General features: G+C 39.8%; 1 protein-coding gene across 2 annotated transcripts in view; it reads right to left on the bottom strand.

The window, feature by feature from the left end:
• The window catches only part of LOC109101387 (peroxisome proliferator-activated receptor gamma coactivator 1-beta-like), a 46576-nt gene that overhangs the window by 19951 nt on the left and 3682 nt on the right, over positions 1 to 22943 (bottom strand). The window lies entirely within an intron of this gene.

The following is a 22943-nucleotide window of genomic DNA, read 5'->3' on the forward strand; positions in this document are numbered from 1 at the left end:
ACAATATATCACATGCAAGTGTGAATACGGTCCAACCCATCATCAGTCTATCTCTAATAATACTGTGCGATCTGCTTATAGAATTAATGCAGGTTTAAATCAATGTCAGGAATCACAGCAGGAAGTCTTCTGCAAATGTAAAATATTTAAAAAACATGAAGTACATTCCTGCCTGCAGCATTTTAAAGACCACTTGAGAAGCCCTGAAGGTGTTGTGCATGTGCACACGTGTGTAATGAAGGTGTTCACTTAACACGCACACAGACAGCATGCAAACACACACACACATAGCACTCTACGCATCCCCCTCACATGCCACTGACTCATCTCCATCCTTTGAGACCCCCTCCCCAGGAGCACAAGATCTCCAGCTAATCAATCTTTTTTTTTTTTACCAACCTTTTTATTCTCTCTTGCTCTCACTAGCTCTCTTTTTCTGTGTTATGGAGAGTCTCAATATCAATCAATAAAAAGCTCCTTGGGCTCTGAATGTTTAAGGTCACGAGTGCGAGCATGCATGCTGCAGTGTAGGTAGGGCTGGGCAGTATGACCGTATATGCCATGAAACAGAAGAAGTGACTTTGCTTTTCCAGTTATGCTGTCAGTATATCCATATGACCATCCATACAGTATATACATACCATATCAATATGTATATCAATTTCAGGTATATTGCAATACATACTATTTACAGTAATATGAAATTACTCATACTGTGAGTAACGTGCTGGAATCACCTGCATAACTCACATGCTGATAAAACCTCCGGTTCACCCCATTAACATTAAGTCCGCTGCACCCAAACCTCTCATGATCATCATGCTATTATGAGGCCACAAAATCCAGCCACATTTTCAATGCACCAAAAAAGGACACATCCCACCATTTAGCGCTAGACTGATGTTATTAAATGAACAAAAGTTAATGAGTGTAGCTGACCTACTCAAGGCAAAAGCAGTAAAGACTAATCAGTGATCTGTATAGTCAAGAATGACCTTTCCATTCGCTCTCCATTAAAAAAAAAAAATGTTCCCCGAATCTCTCATAACAAGAAAGGTCATTACACACAACAATCAGGCAGCGAGGGGTGATTTGCGTATGCATTTGACGTATACAAGTATGCACAGCGAGGCCGAGTCCAAGGGCGCACCAAGATAACACTCAAAAACAAGCACGTAACTGCATATAGGTTTACTGCGTCAGCGTTATTATACGCCACATGGTGCAAAAAGCAACCCGAGTCATGTGGCCCAAGAGCACTTGATCCACAATACACAAGCTCTGCAATCTGAACACCCCACCAAAAAAATCTGTTTTATTCTGTTCTTTCCATTTAGATTTTTCTGGATTCCATTTTTTCTGTTATAGTTTTTCTAGACTCTGTTTTAAAGGTTGCATTACATTAAATGGATCAAAAGCCATTCATTGAAATCACGAAACGTACAGAATTTGACAGCATTTCATTTAAAGTTAAAACAATTACACTTTAAGGGCCCTATGAAATATGTTTTTCTCTCTCAAATTCAGTTTTATTTTTACCAAATGATGCTTTCTAGATTTCCATTCCATAATGGTTTCATTAAGTTTGAACAATGAAAAACATATTTAATTGATTGATTTTAAAAAAGAAAGAAAGATTTATTATTATTTCATTTATTTATTTTTTTACTCAGAAATAATGTTTGTTAAAATTGTTCTGGTTTATAAATTCTAGCGAATAATTTTACTGGTAAATATTCCTTATAATTATTAAAAACAATATTTTAATTATCATTTTATTAGTAGTAGTATTACTATTTCTGTCATAGTTTCTTTAAGTTAAACCAAACTTTTATTTTGACAGAGGGTTGCAGTGAAGACCTTTAAGTCTCTGTTTGTATGTGATATTACCATAGATTTTCTCGAATGAAACTGTAAAATCCTTACAAACAGGCTCTCAAATTATTATTCATTATGATTATTCATGTGCTCATACTGTATATTGAGCCGGCAGAGGCTGAAAACACCGCGAGCGTCCTACCCCCTTTCCATATTTGTGTAGTAAACAAAACTGTGCATCTGCGCCATTCATTCACCCAGAGACACACTGAACTTGCAGGACTGAGGATTCATATTTAAATAGTATTTTTGCTGCTTTATATTCACAGACACTAGTCCATATCGCATTTTGATTTCATGGACTGAGCTACTTTTGGACAAACATCCAAAATTTAGCAAATTCCGTGAAATTCTGCGTTATACGGTAAATTCCATTTTTATGACTGGATTCCATGTTTTCTGCATCGCGGAAATCATAAAGCCTTAACATCCATGCAAGGCTGACCTACTGTTGACAGTGTACTGGCATGTTTTCAAGCTATCTGAGGAATTTTATGAATAAATCTAAGGATAATTAGAGGCAAAGCATGTAAAAAGCAAAAGAAAAGACATAAAGTGTGACCTTTATAAGTTTGTTTGTCATTTCCTACTGCAGGGCGATCGAATGCAGCATCTGAGACACCACTGGGATTACGGATGGAGAGATAGACCGATTGATCTGAGCACAATTCAGTTACGCCGCTATTCTAGTAAAGCTGCAGGTTACTCATTCATTCCTTGCATTTACGAGCTAATAGGCTCTTATCTGGGTGCCCTGTTCCCTTTGAGCCTACTGCTATCTAAGATATGTTATATATAGCTGTTATCCTCAGTCTCATGACTGGCTCTTACACAAGCTGCTTGTGACGGGCCAGGCTTTGAATGCTGCCCATGCCAAATGCAGATGGAGCTAGTGGCTCTCTCCTAAGACTCTTTCCCCAGAAACAAAGACACAGACATGTACACATGTGGCCCTTTAAATGGATTCCCTCACGACTCAATCCATAAAAAACTAGTGAGGTATCTAGCCGGCCTCAAACAGGAAGGAGTTTGTAGCACCGTTCCTCCAGTAGCAATGGGTACATGAGGTGCAGCATACATCCTGTCGACCTCTACTGACTGTTTGACCCTTCGCCACATGACTGTAAATGAAATAAAGATGTAAGACCGTAGTAAACAGAAACTTCTGAATGAAACCTGCATCCCACGGCCTGGCTAAACTGAAACAGGAGCGATTAAATTAGCTGGAGTTTTCCGCCAAAACCCATACTGAAAACCCAAATTAACAGCGGGCCGTTGGATGTAGGGCAGTTAAAGGAAGATCTGGGCCACTCATGTACAGTTGAATGAGACCAATAAAGGGCAGATTCATGACACCTTATTGGCCAGGAACCTTTCTTTTCTATCTACCTAGGAATTAATTGTCCACAACCTCACTATCCCAGCAGGCCACCTTTATCTTCTCCATTCTGAAACCAGCCTAGCCCTATAAATTTAGTGCTTATTAAACCCATTCATCCTTCAGACCTTTTGCTAACAATTCCCATGTAGTAAATTTCCTCATACTTTCTGTTAGACATCCTAGACAAAGTTTCACAATCAACTGTTGAGACACTTGTTGATGCAAGCAAAAATTACAAAAATTCACGCCTTGTTTTTTTACCGCAATTTGACCCTTGTTATCAACTGAGTCAACGGGAGTATTACGTTTGGATTTTCTACAATCCATGGCCGTTTAGATTTCAGTTCTTCTAAATTTCCCTTATGACTTATCAGATATTCCACTCCTCAAATCCAGCTTAGAATCATTAACTTCCATCAGAAACATCCGCTGTATAGATTTTTAATCACAAAACATCTCAGCATCAGCTTTGACAAGTCTGAGGCTGTGTTCTGGAAATTTTCTGAGAGGCAACCTAACAGCCACAGAGCCCAATTTTAATCCTGCTTAATTGTTTTCAGATTGGCCGTCAAACTCAGTCTACATCTTCTAGGCTGAGACGTGTATCAGGTGCAAACCAAGGACAACGTCACTGGTCCGAGTGAGATGCTATTATGCAGAAAGTCTGAGAGCTAGTGCCCTCGAACACAACCCCACTTCAGCCAGGTAGGACAGTAATGAGATCTGATTAGAGAGCGGATTCTGTACTTAGAGACAGGGCTTTGATAGACTGCCAGTTCAGTTGTGACTTTAGATTCACATGGGAAATGGAAAATAGGCTTAAATGTTTAAAGGCCCCATGTCCACGTCCCAGCTGGACAGAAGATCCACTGCTATAAATGAATGAAAGCATCAATGTTTTGTTTGAAATCACCCTGTATAAAAGAGTGTGAAACCCTCATAAACAAGTTACTTAAGCAATGTTTTATGGTAGTCAAGATGTGTTTATTACATTGTTACATACACCGATCTAGGCCTACTTGTTCTTCCTGTCACATGTGTTTTCTTATGCATGACAGTCATTATTATTCTTAACTGACATCACTTGATAATCCATAGACACTAAAGGCATGTTTGTAAGTCCTTAACAAGATTTAGAGGTGTAATAAGAAACCTGTAAGTTAGGAGAGGGCAAACATCACAAGGGTTAATTAAAAATAAAATAAAATAAAAAAATAATCAATCTTTAGAAATACTTTCTAACTTCACTCTGACAGCTTATGAAGATGGTCAAGTGTTATGTCTTTTTTTTCCATCTTTCTAAGGACATTTCCAGACAATATTTTAAGTATGGTTCATTATGATACTGTATAAATCCTCACACTGACTCTGTTCAGACCGCAGCAGTAGTCTCTAGAGTTTGGTCCTCGGGTGTTACAGTATGTACTTCAGTTGAATGACAGGGCCACGTTAATCGCAAATTGATAACATAATATTCATAATGTTCGTAATTAAAATGATCCTCTGAGAAGAGCTAAAAGAGGTATTCAAAGATTACCACTGTCTCTTAGACATTAAATATGGTAATGCTGCACCACACCAAACATTTGGCTGGAAAATGGTACTACATTTATTGAGAGCGCATGAATGCATGAGAAAAAAACAAATGAGAAATGAGAAAATGTGTGCGAGTTGGCTGGTAAAGGGGCCATAAGTGCATAACAACTTATTGCCATTTTTCTGCCTGAATATCAGCACTGATGTCTAATTCATTCAAGCTCACTGATCTAAAAATAGGTGTTTTGGTTAGAAGATGATCCTAATAGGACAGACTGCTGCCAGCATCCGTTCTTCCATAAAGTCATCTCAGAGAGTGGGTGACCAAGGGGAGGGGTACAGGGATGCTTGAACACTTAATAGAAAATCACAGCTACTGTTATTAATTTGTAGCTACTCTCATGCTCAGGAAATTTGCTATTCTTATCATGTGTCACATCAATATTGTGTCTCAGAGTCTCTAAGTGTCCAGAAAAATGAATCTGTTCTGTAGACAAGCAATTAAAAAAACATTAGGGATGTTTAAAACTAGATATTTTCAAAAACATTGGTAACACTTTGGTATAGGGACCAATTCTCACTATTAACTAGTTGCTTATTAACATGCATATTATTAACATATTGGCTGTTTATTAGTACTTATGAAGCACATATATTCTACATATTCCACATACCTAATCCTACCCAATACCTAAAGTCAACAATTACCTTACTAAACCTAGTAAGCTGTAACCTACTAAACCTGTAAACTAAAAAAAAACAGAGGACAAAAGGATACCTTAGGTCAAGATGGAAAAAAACAAACATTATACATATAATTGCATACAATTATACATTAAATTGCATATATGCATAATGTGTCTTGTCTATGGCTGCTAATACAGACATAATCTTCATCTTAAATATATGACATTCAGTCCCTGTGAAACCAAAGCTCTCAAGGTCACCTACAGTTCAATATGCACACCACAGCAAACATGAAAGCATACCCAGCACTGATGTAAATATAGGCACCAGTGCATACATTAGAAGTCAATGCATGCCTGCAGTACAAAAAAAAAAAAACACACAACTGGAAAATCATCAGGAGATCCAAAAGGTAGTCAGCGATTCTTCCTCTGCTTCTAACCTGGATCCATTTCACTGACACAAAGAGAGCACTAGGCTCGGGTTTTGGAGCCTTGTATAAGGTTGTTGACTGGTGTCACATTTTCCTGCATGCAATGCAGAGACCTTGTCACAAGACTGTAGGTTTGAACCCCTCATTATCTCCAACGGGGGTCCGTCGCTCTTCAGACTGAGGTCATTTTACCTGCAGTCACGACTGTGGGTGAGGGGGGCTGCAGGACAATACAAGCACTGTTTCCAGGCAGAAACCAGCTGGCAGTATCTTAGGTAATTCAAACAACCAAAGAGAAATATCAGACTCACCTTGATTACAAACTACCAGCTGACTTTGATAAAGACTTGAAAGCAAAATAAGGCGAAATGCTCTCACTGGATTACGGGTAGAGCTGCTCTCATTGTGTCTAATGTGTTCAATCTGTCCAGCTGACGCAGAAGGGATAAAGGGAATATCACCTGAGAGAGAAAGTTAAAAGAAGGTAGACGCACTGAGGCAAAGATGCAAAATGAGTCTTTTCAGACTTGGGTGGCCACAGACAGATCACGATGCCTGAGGAAGATGGCATCAACCCAACTTGTTTCTAATTCACTGGGAGCAGTCGGTGTCTGAGCTCTTAGAAGACGTGCATGCGGTAATTAAATCAAAATGCTTTTCTTGCTCACTCTGCTCGAGCGTGAGGGCAGAAGACATTGTTCTGGATATAAGTGGCCGTCTAGAGTGACCATTCCCTGCAATCCGGTAATAAGGTTAACCTGAGGCTGTTCTGTCCTTGGCGTTTTTCTCCATGATGCATGTTTCATACCTCCACTGTGTCCCTAGACACCAACTCCATTTAGGAATCACAGCCTTTTTGCACACACTACTGCTGCATTTCATGCAGTTCTGCAGTGAACGTACATAATACAGATAATGCATGCTGCATTGATGGGTGTTTAGCAGTAACACTGGGTTAATAGGATTACATGCCCCTTGTTTCCATCTGTTGCGAAGGTCATGAGTCTGGGTCAACCGATATCAGCTCACGACCACCGCTAGGGGCCAGTCGAAACCCCCTATATCCTCAGTAAACAGTCCCTCATCTTAACCATGCAGACAACATGTGCCTTGACATGATGGAGAACACTTTAAAGCAGTTATATATAGATGCATGGTATCTATTTCAGAGCATGCATATAAACTTGCGTGCAGTGTCAAGGAGAGAACCATGGCTCACTCCCGCAGGTCTTTGCTTCAGATAAAGAACCCCCAATTCCTCCTTCGACTGCATCAATTACTGAGTGTGCATCTCTTAATATGGAAAAAAAATTCCATTGCAGTGGTCCAGCGGTTGCTCTCCAGCTGTCCCTTAGGAGAATGTTCCAATGCAGCGAAGTGAAAAAAGGCGAGAGAGTTAAACATTAGATCCTGAATTCAACCAGGCTATGCACTGCATGGTGGGTATTCAAAGGGGACAAAAGAACAAGGCTAAGTGCGCTGGTGCTAAAAACACTGTCGTGCAGAATGTCATGGCTACCGCCATTAATCTTGATCTGCAGTTTCTCTCACTGCTGGCCAAGAAATCGAGGTAAAGAATATTCCCATCTCTATTTTAGGGAGTCATTCTGCAAGCACAGGGTTTGTTTTGAAATCCAAGAATAGACCCAAATGCCGAGGTGACCTTTGCTTCTTGCATTCAATGGCTGAAAGGACAGTGCTCCGACAGCTGTTCAAGTCGCACACCGAACTGCGCGGCAGTGCTCTGATGTGAGAGGTTGTATTAAGAAAGCGATACAAAAATATGAACAGGCCTAGTCATAAGTAAAACTTATGACCATTGTGAATATATAAGATGGAACAAATGCCGTTTTGGATGTTCAAGGCAACAAACACACAGTCACGTTTTGAAGAAGATGCACAAAACATCTACACAAACAAGGTAACATGTTGTAATTCATACTAAAGACATAGACCAGGGATAGCCAACCCTGCTCCCGAAGGGCTAATGTCCTGCAGACTTTCAACTCTGCTTCAATACACCTGCCTGTTATTGCCAAGCATTCTGAACAACTTGATTAATTGGTTCTGATGTGTTTGATTGGTGTTTAAGCTAAACTCTGCAGGATGGTAGTCCACCAGGAGCAGAGTTGGCTACCCCTCATGTAGACTGTGCCATCAACAAGTGACCTTTGAGAAAATTTTCATCTATAGAAAACCTGCCTGGCAACTGCATCCATGCTCCTACTTTTCTATCCAACGAGGCAGTGTTTAGCTTGCTTAACCTTCTCCCTGAATACTCACTGCTGACTTTCTGAGTCAGCACTGCTGCATGTGGTCTTCAGGCAAATCTTGAGTGGTCCACGGGACATCTCTGCGCTGGCTTTCTGGGTGAGCTCTGAAGCGGGAAGATGACTCATCCTGAATTCCTAATGCTCAAACAGAAGGCAAAGCCATCTGCCAGCCCTCATCTTTAAGCCATTGCTTTAGCGGCAAACAGAGTTTGTTACTGTGCGATGTTCTGACATGAATTGTAAGCTAAGTGTGGTATCTTCTGGCCTTCACATGCTGCTCATCTCTGAATCCGAGCAAATGTTAAATGATGCTGATTGCTTGCTTTATTCCAATAAATGTTGGGTTGAAATATCAAACAGACTGCAAGGGAGTGTTTTTTTTTTGTTTTTTTTTGAGACATTTAGCACTAACCATCTAACTGGTAGTGATGTTGACAGCATTGCAGGTTTTTGACTGGCGGAATGTGTCAGCAGTGACAACAAGCTGCATTCGAACATTAATGTATTAAGGTTATTAAGGGTAATTACGGTGGGGTGATTCTTCAGTTTCCCTCTGTGATAATGTGAGGGAGCTGTCATGTCAAGGTCATTACAGCAGCATAACATATACGCTAGACTCAACCCCCGAATAGAAGGGGGACTGGAGGTTGTAACAGATGCAGCACTAGGAATCAGCCTATAGAAATACCACAGTCCACTTAATGTTTTTAGCTGCATTCTTACTAGGTGAAATGGCAATTTCGCCATCCACACCACTGTGGTGGTGCAAGGTTAATTAATTCCCCAAAGGATTTCCAAATCCTATACTGTACTACACCATGACAGGAATACAACAAACCATTATCTTACAATTTATTTGCCTCTTTTTCTGACAGTTTTGGCCTGGAAAGTTATCTAGGGCCATAGCAATTCACCTGCTTCCTTGTTTTCTTTCCTGAAGACAAGAATTCCAGAAGCATTTCCAAACACGTATGGAATGTTTGTGATGGCACAAATTCCACAATTTTCCTTTCCGCTATAACTGCCAGAAGTATTCCATGACATACCCAACATTTTATGATGGAAACAGAACTCTTTCTTTCCATGTGTGTCCTACAGATGAAGTGTTTATATATTGTTTCCTTTGTTTACGTGAAACTCATTATTTGGCAGAGCGGCTATGTGAGTAGTGCAAGGTCTGAGGGCCCCTCGTAGCATTTACACTATGTGTACTCAACCATGACAGTTCAAAGCCACACTAATTGCACCCTTTGACAAATTGTTATTAATTCTAATTTTGGAAGCCCACCAAGACAAACCCTTCCACCACATTTCTATGGATATTTGTGTAGCATTGTGCATTCCTTGTTTCCAATCTGATCCTTTAGTGGCCAAATTGGTTAAAATCAGAAAGCCCAAATCTTTTTCTCTAACACAATATGTTAATGAGTATAAATTTAGAGGTTTCTGTGCTAAATGCTTTAGGTGTTTGTTAGTCTATCAAAAGCTGCCAGGTATCATTCTGAAGCCAGACTGTTGGTCTGCCACCTGCACTCTTTCCTCAGTGTGTGTGCGAGTACATCGGATTTTGTACTCCATATCCCTTGACAACCCACAGTGTTAGTCTCAGCATTCCTTCTGGATAAGGTCAGGCCTTTTTGGTGCAAATATCAGGATCTCTGGCTTGGGACTACATGAATAACAGATCTCTCCAAATCTGCTGGCATGACAGGAGAAAGATTCCAGTATTACAGTAACAATACCTGACTTCAAGCACAAAACCCCACCAACCACATCTTAAAGTCCACCCTGGGCAGTATCAGATTAACATGATCTCCTCTCCTCTGGCAGAACCCATTAATAATAAAGAATAAAAGAGCAGGGACTGAATACATGTGTAATTCCAAACAGCACAACCTTCAGTGTATTGTGCATCACTTTGGCCACATAATAAAAGCCTTTAATAGCTCCTAAAGCTCAGCTGATCTCAGACCGGGCTCTCAAATGGAAAACAAAGAGCTTTAATTCAGCAAGAGGTAGTTTGTACCGAGTAATCCACTGGCCTTACGCTCTCCTCTACAATCCAGCATAGCTTTTGTTGTGCAGCTGAGATAAGGAACATGAAAACACACAAGGAACTTGTTCATCTTTGAGGATCTGACATCAGTGAAGTCAGAGAGTAAGCGCTCAAAGGCCACCAAAAGAAAAAGGAAAAACCTTTAATTGACTGATTGTGGGCTTTGAACTTCCTTGCCAGCTTTTCAGCTTGGATGGCTTTGTCGGGTTGTAGTGTGATGACTATGAGATATGCCCATCGTGCCAAACTGCTCTGACCCATTCATTGTTTCACAGTAATTCAATGAGGTTTGGTGTGTTTAGCTACTGATGCCCAAACTTGTTGCTGAGAAACTGAAGTGGAACAAGGCCAAGCCTGTTAACCGATTTACAAAACAAATCCACAATGGATTATGAAGGTGATTAATCTCGACCCATTCAGTAATTCTGCATTCACACACTCAGACTGAACCGGCTTTTCATGATTGGAAAAAGTCTTTCCACTTTTTCCAAAGGTGCGACGTCTGTTATATGGAGAAAAGAAAAAAAATTATGTCACGCAACACACTAAAAATACTATGCTGCCAGTGCGATCACACTTCATATCATATGAGTGCTGTCGAGTACACACTGAATAAGTCAAACATTATTCAGCAGGGTTTGGGCCATGTAGCTTTTTGGTCACAGATGGAGGAAGTAACAGCAGTTGTGCGAGTCCTTCCATCTGACCAAAAGAGTTGTAGAATGAGTGCTTAATTCTTTCAGCGGTCAGTCACTGATTTCACATCTTAGCAAGGCCCTCGATTCAGCTGCTTTGGTCTAAGAGAATGAAAGGCTTGAGGCGGTGCTCATGTCCTCAGCCGACCCATGTACACGTGACTGAAGTGAGAGCTGCATGAGGCAGAGGTACAAGGGAGTGAGGGGCAGAGGGATTTGGTGAAAGAGCAAATGCTAAAAGGAAAGAGATCAGAGCATCAGCAAATAGCGAAGCAAGTAGGCCAAAGCAAAAACTGGATGCCTTCTATGGACAGTTTTTTCTCTCTCACTCTATCTCGGCACCATTACAAGGTGCATCATGTCTGTTCTTTCACAGCTCACTGCTTCCATTCTCTCGCTTTTCCTTTTTTCCCCCACATCTCCAATCCTCTTCTCTCTCTTCGGCATCACAGAGGCAGTTTGTGAGCTGCTATCTGCAGCGCTTGTGTCTAATAGACAGCTGTCGCCTGAGGTGACTCCAGATTCCCTTCTGGGCTCCCAGCCCAAAGCGGGACATCACCTACCAAAATTCTGCTGATGCGCACAAAGCGTCGAGGGCAAACTCAGTGCAAGGACGGCATGTGCTCTGTCGTGTGGCAGCCTGATCCGCATTACCTGTCCTTCCGCCGTCTGGTAAGAGTCTTGAGAAAGTGTTCCTCTTCCCCCAAGACCTATTACACTTGTACGGCCCAGATTCATTGTATGAGGATCTCATGAACACGTCATCTCCTCTTCCCACTGTAGTCTCTCTGGACATGAACCAAAACAAATCCTCGGTTGATGCCATTTCTTTAATCTCGTCCTCCAACATGATTATCAATTACTCCATTGGAAGTGACTTAATGAATATCAACACATTGTTGCACCTGAAAAACAAAGTTAATTAGACAGTGAAATGGATGAAGAGTGCATGGAGAGCCCTTAATAGAAGAAAATAGAATTTAAGGCCAGAATATGCATTAGAGCAGCTGATAATGCACCAAATGACTTTGTAATTACCGTGGCCATAAATGACTGAAATGTAGAAATATGAACTGCATAAAACACTAATCAATGATCGAATTACTCAATATTTCCTCTGTGCTGGTTTAAACACCCATCACAGTTGTAATGCTGAATGGTTATTTCATTATACATGCATTTAATTAAGTAAAGTGCCCTTCCAGGCATCTGAGGCCTGCCGCTATCCTCTTGCAGCCATGCGACCCCATTCCTCAAAAAGCCACTGGTGAGCTTCATTACTTCATCAGTTCCTGAGCTGTAATTCACTCAGTTAAGTGATGGCCATGTCAACAGTCATCTGAGGAGGCTCACATTCTTTAAAAATGCAAAAAAAAAAAAAAAACAGCAGCATTTGCAGAGTATTCATTTGCTTTCACTTTCCAACCTTTGTTCGTCTTATCTCTTCAGACCTTTGGTCACTATCATATTCGTATCTTCAAAGTCGGAAGTAATAATTCTAAAATATGTCAGCAATTTTTTGCTAGCGATACAAGAATAGCTTTGAATCTCATGCAGATAACACAGACTGTAACACAAGACACAAAAGAGGGGATAGGAACCATGATTTCATGATTAATGATTTCAGTTCCTTCCCAGTTCCATCAAGAGTTTAAGAACTTGTAAGGAATAAATATTTTGCAAAATGAAAATGCATTGCCTTAAGATAATTTAAAAGTTTAATACAAGTTTTAAGACTTGACATATAAGACTTGCACATATAAACGCACAAACACCAAAAGCATTAAGTACTTTGTGTGCAATAAATCCAGTGGCTGCCATGTTTGGTGAATGCCACAAGGTCATAACAGATGCTGTTCTTTCCTCTTGAGCGCATTCCATTAAATCCTGTCAAGGTCTGGTCCGCTGACACGCAACAGAACCCACAACCCCTCCCAAACCAACCAACCCCCTCACCAAAACAAAACCTCAAACTACTCACACACTAACAAACAAGCAGATATGAAATCACCAGAAAACCTATCATTTCGGGAGATCTTAGCATCTGTCTCAAACCAGGATTTACTTACCTGATGCTGTAATTACTTTAGCTCACCAACCACAATGCATATATGACTTAGCAGGAGATCTTTTCACTATATTACTTTATTTAAACACTAGCTGAGCGCAAACATGTTGTGTCATTTGAGCTTGAAACTGTGCACAGTAGGAGAGATTTCAAACGAAAGTGCGCTCAAATGAGCACCCACCGCCCCAGCTACTTACCAACGTCTAGCTGGGCTTCTGCCAGCACAATCAGCAGAGATGTTGTTGGGAGCCAAACACAACTTGAGGAATGCCTCTGTGACACATCATCACCGAGCTGCCAGGTCATTACTCACCTCTGCTAGTACTGCACTCATCATCTCAACCTGGTAAATCACCACATGCCCACAATACAGCCCTCCACCTGCTCGCCGCAAGACCCTCAACGATCAGGGGATGTGGTCAACATGTAAACAAATTTGCACGTGATTTACACACTTGCGCCTTGAGTTACAGCCCTAAGATTCCCAGCCGCAATGATTCCTGGCCGCAGCTTGCTTGCAGTGTCTGTATCTAAGTGATAATGGATGAAATGAAGCATTGCAGTTGACAATCTGCCTGTATCGCTCTCGGTGGCGATCGGCCTGCATCCGTTTATTTTTGGAGGCTGTGAGTGACATTTGGGTGCTTTTCATTAGTGAGAGATGCGGAGCGATGCGCTCCCTTAGGCTCGCGGCACCACGGACACCTGGAGGGAAGAGAAGGGGAGGAGTGCTGCCTAACCCATCTTCACCTCAGATGACACCTCCACTGAGGAGGATTCTTCTAGATGCAGCATAGAATGCAATGTATCAAATGTATAAAAACAAAGTAGCATGCTTATTTGCCTTACTTTGCAAAGTGGGCAAAGGGTCAAGAAGAATCCATCAAAATAGAAGTTGTAAAGGAAGATTAACCAAATGTGAGGAGATAACCAGTGCTTAGTGGTTAAGCTCTAGCAGTTCACAAGGTTAGGAAGCACTAGGTATTACACTAGTCTTTGCCTAAATTGGCCTCTTCAGTGCCGTTATCCTCTCTGAACAGGTGCAAAATGACTCTTAAACAGTTTCTATCAAAATTCCTTTTAGACCATTACAAGAAGAGGCTAAAGGTTAAGTACAAACATCAGTTTGGTAAAAATATACTTCTGTCTGCAAAAACAAACGATCTGTTAAGTAAGGGGGAAAGGCTGATGGGAAGAGATCAGTGGTGAAAACTTGTTTATACAGTCAAACAGTCCTGTTGAAACAGCAATGTCACTGATCTGTGTGGTCGGCGTGCATGTGACTTTGGAGTTCGCACAGCACCATATTAGGAATAAGTACTGGATTGAGTCAAATAGAGACAAAGCGACAACTCCAGAGCCTCACGGGACAAGGTCCAATCCAAGAAACATTGCGTCAATGGGCTCGAAAAACAGACGCAGATGATAAGCGTTATGTTCTATGATGCATCTGCTATTTAATCGTGTGCAAAAGCACATGTGCTCTTCCGTACAAGGAGGGGTACTTTGAACTTCACAGCTGTCTGATCAAAGGGGATGGTCTTTTGAGTTTCCACAAACAACCAATTCCCTGCTCTGTTGTCCCAATCCGTGCTTTCAAATTCAATCATGCCAGATTACATCCTGCTATAGGGAGCCATAACACATGTAAATATAATCGAAGGACTATGAAACACCTGTTCTTTTTGATGCATCTGCCCCCCTCATTCAGTGACTTCCCTTTTCATCCTGAGCTCATGTCTGAAAAACGATGATAATTCGGCCTTGAAAAGAACCTGACCCTGGAGAGGATTGGAACTGTCCATCTTCCTCTTCTCATAACCACGAAACGGTGTAAAACTCTGCCATTTTCAAAAGCTCTGCAGTAAATGGCTGACAAGCTGGTTCAAACTGCATCAGGCTTTGCGACGAAAGCTGCAGACGCCCCTAAAGCTCGCAGTAAATCATAAGAGACGGCTGCAAGGTGCATCCCTTCCGTCTAATGACTGACTGACCTCACGTTCACCCGATTGGGAATCCAGGGGGAGATTTTTCCAAACAAGACTAAATCAGTGGTCGTCTGGATTGCTCATGCTGGGGTAATTAGGTCTCCAGCAAGTGTCAGCATCTGAATGACCCAAAAAAATTGAGTTTTTCAATTCAATTCTTAGACTCTGTTTTATGGTTAAATTAAAAGAGTTTTCTAGACTCTGTTTTATGGTTAAATTAAAATAATCAAAGAGCAATTAATTAAAATCATGAAACTTACACAATTCAACAGTAATTTTTTTAAAAGTTTAACAAAATTATTATGAACTACATTTTTTTTAAACCAATTTCTGTGTTTTCCCATTCATTTTCTGGATTCCATTTTAATGGTTTCATTAAATTTGAATAATCAAAAATATATCTCTATCACAGTTTTCAAACTGACAGGTATTTTTTAGCTAAGGTTGCTGTGGAGACCTTTAAGTTTCTGTTTTTATATATTACGATAGTTTTTCCCGATGGTAAAAATTCTCATGAAGTGACACTCCGAGAAGTTCTAGAAACTATGTTTATGTGTTCATGTACAGATATATGAGGCTGCAGAAAACAGTATGTTTGTAGTTGAAAAACCGTGTGTCTGTGCCATTCATCAACACAGAGACACAAAGAACATGCAGGATTCACATTTAAATAGCATTTTTAAGGCTTAATATTCACAGGCACTAGTCTATGTTGCTGTTTGATTTAAGTGTACTGACCAAAATCCCATGACATTCCGTGTTATACATTAAAATTAAATTTTTACAACTAGATTCCATGATTCCGTCCACGTTTTCCACATCGAAGAAATCACAGGGCCCTGCATCTACAGTATTTCACTCTGTTTACAACTCACAGCTTGTGTTTGAACATGTAGTAACAACATGGATTCTTTCCTGCGTCCATATAAGAGATAAGAGCGGTTGCAAAGCAGCGTCGTGTTGTGTAAGCCCTGTGGGACTTCTTTACAATATAACACAACTCATCAGTAAACAAATCAACACCAAGGCCTCTTTATTATATCACCCCACTCATCAGCAGATTACCACACCCAGCCACAGCTCCAATCGTCACTGCACAGACTAGTTGTCCTCTGCGTACAATCGGTGTTCCGGTCGGCCCCAGCTGAGGTGGATCTCTGGGGCGCATCTTCTCTGGGACTAACAGCCAAGCCATTCTACTAATGGCTCCCTCAGGCACCTTCCACTGATAGCAGTGAACTGTGCATGTCTATTCTCTTCTCCCTATGTGCTTTTAATGCAAGACATCTGATACCAAACCTCTGTATAAGGCTTTACATATTAATGTGTGTTACACACTGTAATGAAAGCAAAACAGTCCCCCCCCCCAGCAACGCAGATGCTCTACCGAAAGGTGCCGCTTAAATCAGGAAAGCTCTGTGTCACCTTAAGAGCAACTTGATGTATTTGTGGAAGTGAGTGGGAGTTTGCATCTTTAGGCTTTCTGTCATTGTGAATTAGTGAGCGTCAGGCACTGTAGGATGCACTTATACGAGTCAAAAGCTCTGCAATTGGAAAACAGGATGCCGTTTTTAGCATTCATTTGCACACAGACGCTTCCTGCCCATGCAATTAGACATACATTTTTATACTTGTATATTTTTAAACAGACGCTCATTAGAATAATTTTAGCGTAGTCTTTAAGTCTGTATAGACATCCAGTGTTGACAGCTCTGTGAAGGAGAGAACGAAAACTCCTTCAGGTCCACAACAATCCTGGCTTATGTGTCTTGAAGAAACAAACACTCTAGTGTGCCTCACCCATCCTAATGACCCTTCCGTAAGAGACGCCCCCAAAAACATTCCAGTCACTCCAAAAGCAAAAGACAATTCTGTTGTGACGCCAGCAAAACAAAGCTGTACAATTCACATGAAAGACCATCACTACAACCCCTCCATGACCCGACTTCTAAGTAGGCAGGATTATATGAGCTACCACCAGTTGGCAACTGTCCCGTGTCATGTGACTGGGTTCTTGTATGCCCTCATGCTGGCTTCCAGAGTCGGTGGGCATTTAAAAATTCGGATTTCCACTTTAAAGTAGAGAATTCGACAGGAAAGCAAAGTTTTCCATTAAGATCTGAGATGTAGCTTGTGAATCTGCAACACAAATTTTGTATTGTGAAATCTTCAAAGCCTGTCTGAAGATCTATAAGAAAAGAAGACGACACATTTCTAGAGACCTGTCACAAAAAGAGCGTCAGAGGGTGAACTGTTTTCTTTGGGTGAAATAACCTGAGGAAAATACATTCAAAGAAATCAATAACCCATCACGGGCAGCTTAACTTCCTCCATGAACCTCCAGCAATGTTTGTCTTCCTCACAAGAGAAATAACTCAGACTTCTGCTTCATTCATTATGTGAAAATATGACATATGTGTAATATATAAACTTCATATTACTAAATTTAGATCTGGTAAACACTTAATATTTCATACTTAGGTTCCAAAACAACATGGGTTTGACCTCCTCTAGAGGTTAGGTCTTCTAACCAAATCCATCACATGAATCTGGTGCAGTGGTATCATAAAGGCAAGCAAATATTCAAATGACTGTAATGAAAATGCTAATGTAACCCAGTGAGATTACTCCTGCATTCGTCCAGGCACAGAGTCTACAAACAGGGTCACACACAGCTGCGCCGCATCAGGGGAGACTCTGAAAAGCACATAGAGTACTGTGAAAGTACATGAAAGAAACACATTCTGTATAGTTGGTAGAATTCAAGTGTTTGACATAGAATAAAACTGACTTTTCTCTAGCGATTGCTGATATTTTGCCCTGTGGCAATGAACAACTACTGTATCCAGAGCTTGTCTTAGATAGTTTATCTCACTCTGTCTGTTTGAGAAGGGCTGCTTAAGCCACAGATGGAGTGGCATCTCCACAATTTATCATTTATTTATTAGTGGCACAAACACACACACACATAGTAGGGCTGAAGAAATGATTAATCACATTCAAATAAAAGTTTGTGTTTACATAATATAAGTGTGTGAATTGTTTATATTTATTATGCATATATATATATATATATATATATATATATATATATATATATATATATATATATATATATATATACACATACACAAACATATATATTAGGGCTGTCAAGTTTGTGTTTACATAATATACGTGTGTGATTTGTGTATATTTGTGATGTATATATGTGTATAAATAAACAAATATGCATGTATATTTTTTTTTTCTTAAAAACACAACATGGCAGCCCTAATATATATGTTTGTGTGTGTATGTGTATATATATCATGGACTGTGTGGAGAGATGTGTGTGTACTATAGACATAAACAAATGTTACTGCGCATGCATGCTTTTGTGGCCCTAACTTAACTTTCCGGTAGACTTCCAGATAAAACCAATAACAACAGCTAAGTAGTCCCTCCAGAGTAGATTATTTTTGATAACAAGCAAAATATGTTTGCTGCGTAAATCAGATTTACTGAACATGCAAATTCATTCTCTGCCAGCAGGAGGTGCTTTAAAGCGGAGAAACAGAGGTTTCCCCAGTAACTGCTGTACACAAAGCAGCGCTGAGCTCACAAATGCTGCTTTATCAGGCTAATATCAGCAAGATGAAATGCAAATGACATTGAAAATGTAATAGACTAATTAAAGATAGTTTTCAGAAATACAGTAATATAAAAACACCCGCACCTCGTTTTGATTTTTAAACGTGCACTACGTGCTCATGTTTATTCAATTAAGCATTTTAGAAAATCGTTCAGTTTTGATATTGTGAGCGCCACAAATAAAAAAATGTATGGGAAACACATCCCACAGCACAACCACCTGAGCCCACCTTCGGTCTACTCATCCCCTTAAATTTAACTGCGTTTGTAGACGGCGCCATAGCAGACTGATAAACAAACACAGACCGGAAGTTAACTTCGGGCCATGCGCGTGCACCCAATGAAACTGTCTATATATATATATATATATGTGAAGGTGTGTGTGTGTATATTAAATATAAATATATATATATATATATATATATATATATATATATATATATATATATATATATATATATATATATATATATATATATATATGTATATTTACAATTTATTTTTAATATATTTTGCTGTGTTCCTGCTTTCACACACATTTCCCAAATTACATCATAACACTCACTCCTTATTTAGACATTTCTGATACCTTTTTGGGAGTGTCGAAAATCCAATCATTTGCAAGTCCTCACTAGTGAAAGGAATGCTAGTGTTTCAAAACAGTCTTTGTACCCACGTTTGACATGTTGAAAACAAACCGGAATGTAACGGAGGGGTGTGTTCAGGTTCTTTTACTACGTTGAAACAGCAGGGAGGAGTGCTAACCGGAGTGTAGGGCAGTCGTGACCTAATGGTTAGGGAGTCAGACTTGTAACCCAAAGGTTGTGGGTTTGAGTCTCAGGTCCGGCAGGGATTGTTGGTGGGGGGAGTGAATAACCAGCGCTCTCTTCCACCCTCAATACCACGCCTGAGGTGAGACCCTTGAGAAAGGCACCGAACCCCCGACTGCTCCCTGGGTGCCACAACATTATGGCTGCCCACTGCTCTGGGTGTGTGTGCACTTGGATGGGTTAAATGCAGAGCACAAATTCTGAGTATGGGTCACCATATTTGGCCACACTTCACTTCTTTAACAATTACTGCGACATCAGAACGAGACTTAGAATCAGTTCAAGTTCAGTTCACAGAGCGAGAATGGAAAAGTGAATAAATGTCACGCAGTTCAGCTTCTAACGCAGACAGCTGAAATTGCCCAAGACTGACTGAGATCTTCAGAACAGTAGTCAAAAGTGGGCAAAGGTTTGAATTAGGTCATTGTCACAGAATGTGTGTTTGGAGATGCTGGTGAAACTTAAGTTTTCTTATAGGTTTTCAAGAGTGAGAGAGTCTCGCAGTATTACAAAAGGACCAAGAGTCGATGAACAGGCTTCTTTGGATTGGTAACTGTCTCAAGTCAGAACATTCTGTGAAGGAACACTGTGTATTCTTGTTGCTGTCATGGGAGCCAACAGCCTTCTCAGACTTTGTCTGGCTCTTTCATCTCTTACAACTGAATTAAAGATTCTTCCAAATAATTTTGTTTAATTGCAGGGAGACTATTTAATTGCTTGTCAAATGCTTATTAACACACATCACAGAATGCAATTCCTAATGAGTTTGTCTCACAGGATCTTCTAGAATGCAGTCTGCTTTAACATTACATAAAACATGCAACTAAAGTATGACACAGCAAAAACATCTACACTTAGATAATTACACAATCATCAGAGTGATATGAAAAAGACCAGATGTGGGTCCATTCCTGATGTTTTAAATACAGGTAACTGTTAACCAAGAATATATATACTTAACAAATGACAAACAGCTTTATTATTCATAATTACTCTTAAGATTCATGATACAAATAAATTATATCATAAATGTGGTCCATACTGTATGAATATAAGATTTACGTGTACCACATATCACGTATGGACCACTTTCATGACACGTTTAAGGTGTTTTTGAAACCCTGCATAAGTCCAGCACCTACATCAGAAAGAATATAAACAAAATTAATTAAGAATCATTCATATTCTTAAAAAAACCTTTATAAGTGGAGTGCTGGGCTAAAGATAGAGCACTAGTTTTCTCCTGGGTTCATATAATCCTGCTGATTCTTTTGTATACCTGTGTCATTCATTAGGTGCTGCTTGGTAACCACTCTTTATTATCATCATATAATAATCCACATGACCACCAATTAGTATCCACCAAATCAGTATAAAATGACTAAATAGACAAGGAATATGAAGAATATTTACAGCATTTTCAAAATTTAGGCTAGCAGGACACACCTACAGCAGGTCTGTGTTTCTGTTACCTGCTGTTACGCCATAGACTTGCGTTTTATGATGCCTACATGTTCCCCTTTGCCCACTGGGAGTCCCTGCCAGTCTGAGCATGCCCTTCCCTGATGTCACGTTGCTATGAAAAGATTGGTACGATCCCTTCCTATTCAAAACATGCGGAAATTTCTTTACCCTCACCTGCTTTCTCTGCTGCATCTGATCTAAGACACAGGGCTTAACATACCCGTGCCTGAATACAGGAAAAGAATCAATCACAGTTCTTGCATTATCTAAATTAAAGAAAATAGTTCAGGAATGTAATCACAGATTGCTGGTGATATAAAACTAAGCACAATTGTTAATAAAACAATTATTTTAATTTGGCCAGTAAGTTTCCTTAAAACTGAGTTGGAAGGTTGAATCAATTTAGTGAATCAGACTACTGATTCAAAACTACTGATTCATTTGAGACTCTTTTAAGCCATTTTGGAGCAAACACATAAAAACAAAGCTATCAAATATCATTTTAAGGCTGAAAAATATTGAGATATCATTTTTAGCCAAACCACTCAGACTCACTTAGGATGTGTGTGTGTCATCTATAAGATCGAAAGACAGGGACCAGATAATAAAGACCATCCAGAGTTTTATAGTCAGGTACATTTGATCTAAAGTACACTTTGTGCGTTATATAATCCCCAAATGCACTCGCCAGAGGAGAGGCTGAATCTAACACAAAAAGCTTTCTGTGCTTTTATTTTCACCCAGTGTACAGGTGGGGGTTGATTTGATATTAGAATAACACACCTGCAACTTTGTTTATCTTGCAAATATACAGGCCAACCTGCACCCATGCAAATGCCTCCTACAGTTGCCCTACTAAACTCATGCATACTACATTGATTTATACCACTTTAACTGCGACAAATCAAAACACATATCACGCTAATCTGTGCCATGTGACTAATGTGAGTGCTTCAGAGATTAAGATATAACCTTACGTCCCAGAATACAAAGCTTGCAACTTCTTTTTTCTTCAGCTGAGGTCAGATTAGGACACTTTAACAAGAGCGTGCAACTGCTGAGACTTAATACCGTAAAATAAATTCTCCAGGATACACTGCCTCTAAAAAATGAGAACTATTAGCCAAGACATATCCAAGGTGATAATAGTGGACTGAGAAACTATAGCATAAAACTAAATGACTGCTTCCATGACAATAATGATAGTTCATCCAAAAATTAAAAATCTGATCATTTATTCACACTTTAGTTGTCCTTGAACTTGTGTAAATTACTCTATACCAGGAAAGACAAGATGAAATCCAAAAAAGGTGAAATTTTTAAGAATACCATGGTCTTTTCAACATATCACCAAGGACAATAACTATAAGGTTTAATCGCTCCAATTGTATGAGAACAGTGAAGTCCACACCACAGCTATAACAATAACAACACAGAGTAACAATATTGTTGGAATCAATTTCAGAACCACTTTATGAACAATTAAAAACTGATATAGAATCACTATCCAGCCAAAATTTAAAGAAATTAGCAAATACTCAAGCATTTTAAATGAGGAGCATGACAAAACAGCAACAGGCCTTTATATTAAACATTACTTTAATGTCAGTTGGTGTGTATGGTACAATAATTATCGCTATAGTTATCTTTATAATTATTGCTTGTTGTGTGAACAGGTCTTTACTCTCTTACAACTGAAGGAAAGGTTTTTTGTAGCAACAAACATGGGCATGGTGAATTGCTGTGAAACTTGTTAAATGCCGTTATCAAATTCTTAGTCATGCAACACTGCAGTTTTGGTCTTACAGTCTTGTTGCACAGCATTCTCTTCTAGAACGATTTTAACGTTTCGCAAAACATTAGGACACAACAAAAACACCTAAACTCAAACAGCTACTCGATCATCACACTAAAAAGACCAGGAACTGGGCCAAAGATGTGTACATCTATAGATCGTCATCCAGATAATCTATTTAAGAGAGTTTATGTTACAGGTTCCATGGAGAGGAAACATGTGTGTT

This window comes from Cyprinus carpio, chromosome B14 (genome assembly GCF_018340385.1).
Source record: "Cyprinus carpio isolate SPL01 chromosome B14, ASM1834038v1, whole genome shotgun sequence".
NCBI lineage: Eukaryota > Metazoa > Chordata > Actinopteri > Cypriniformes > Cyprinidae > Cyprinus > Cyprinus carpio.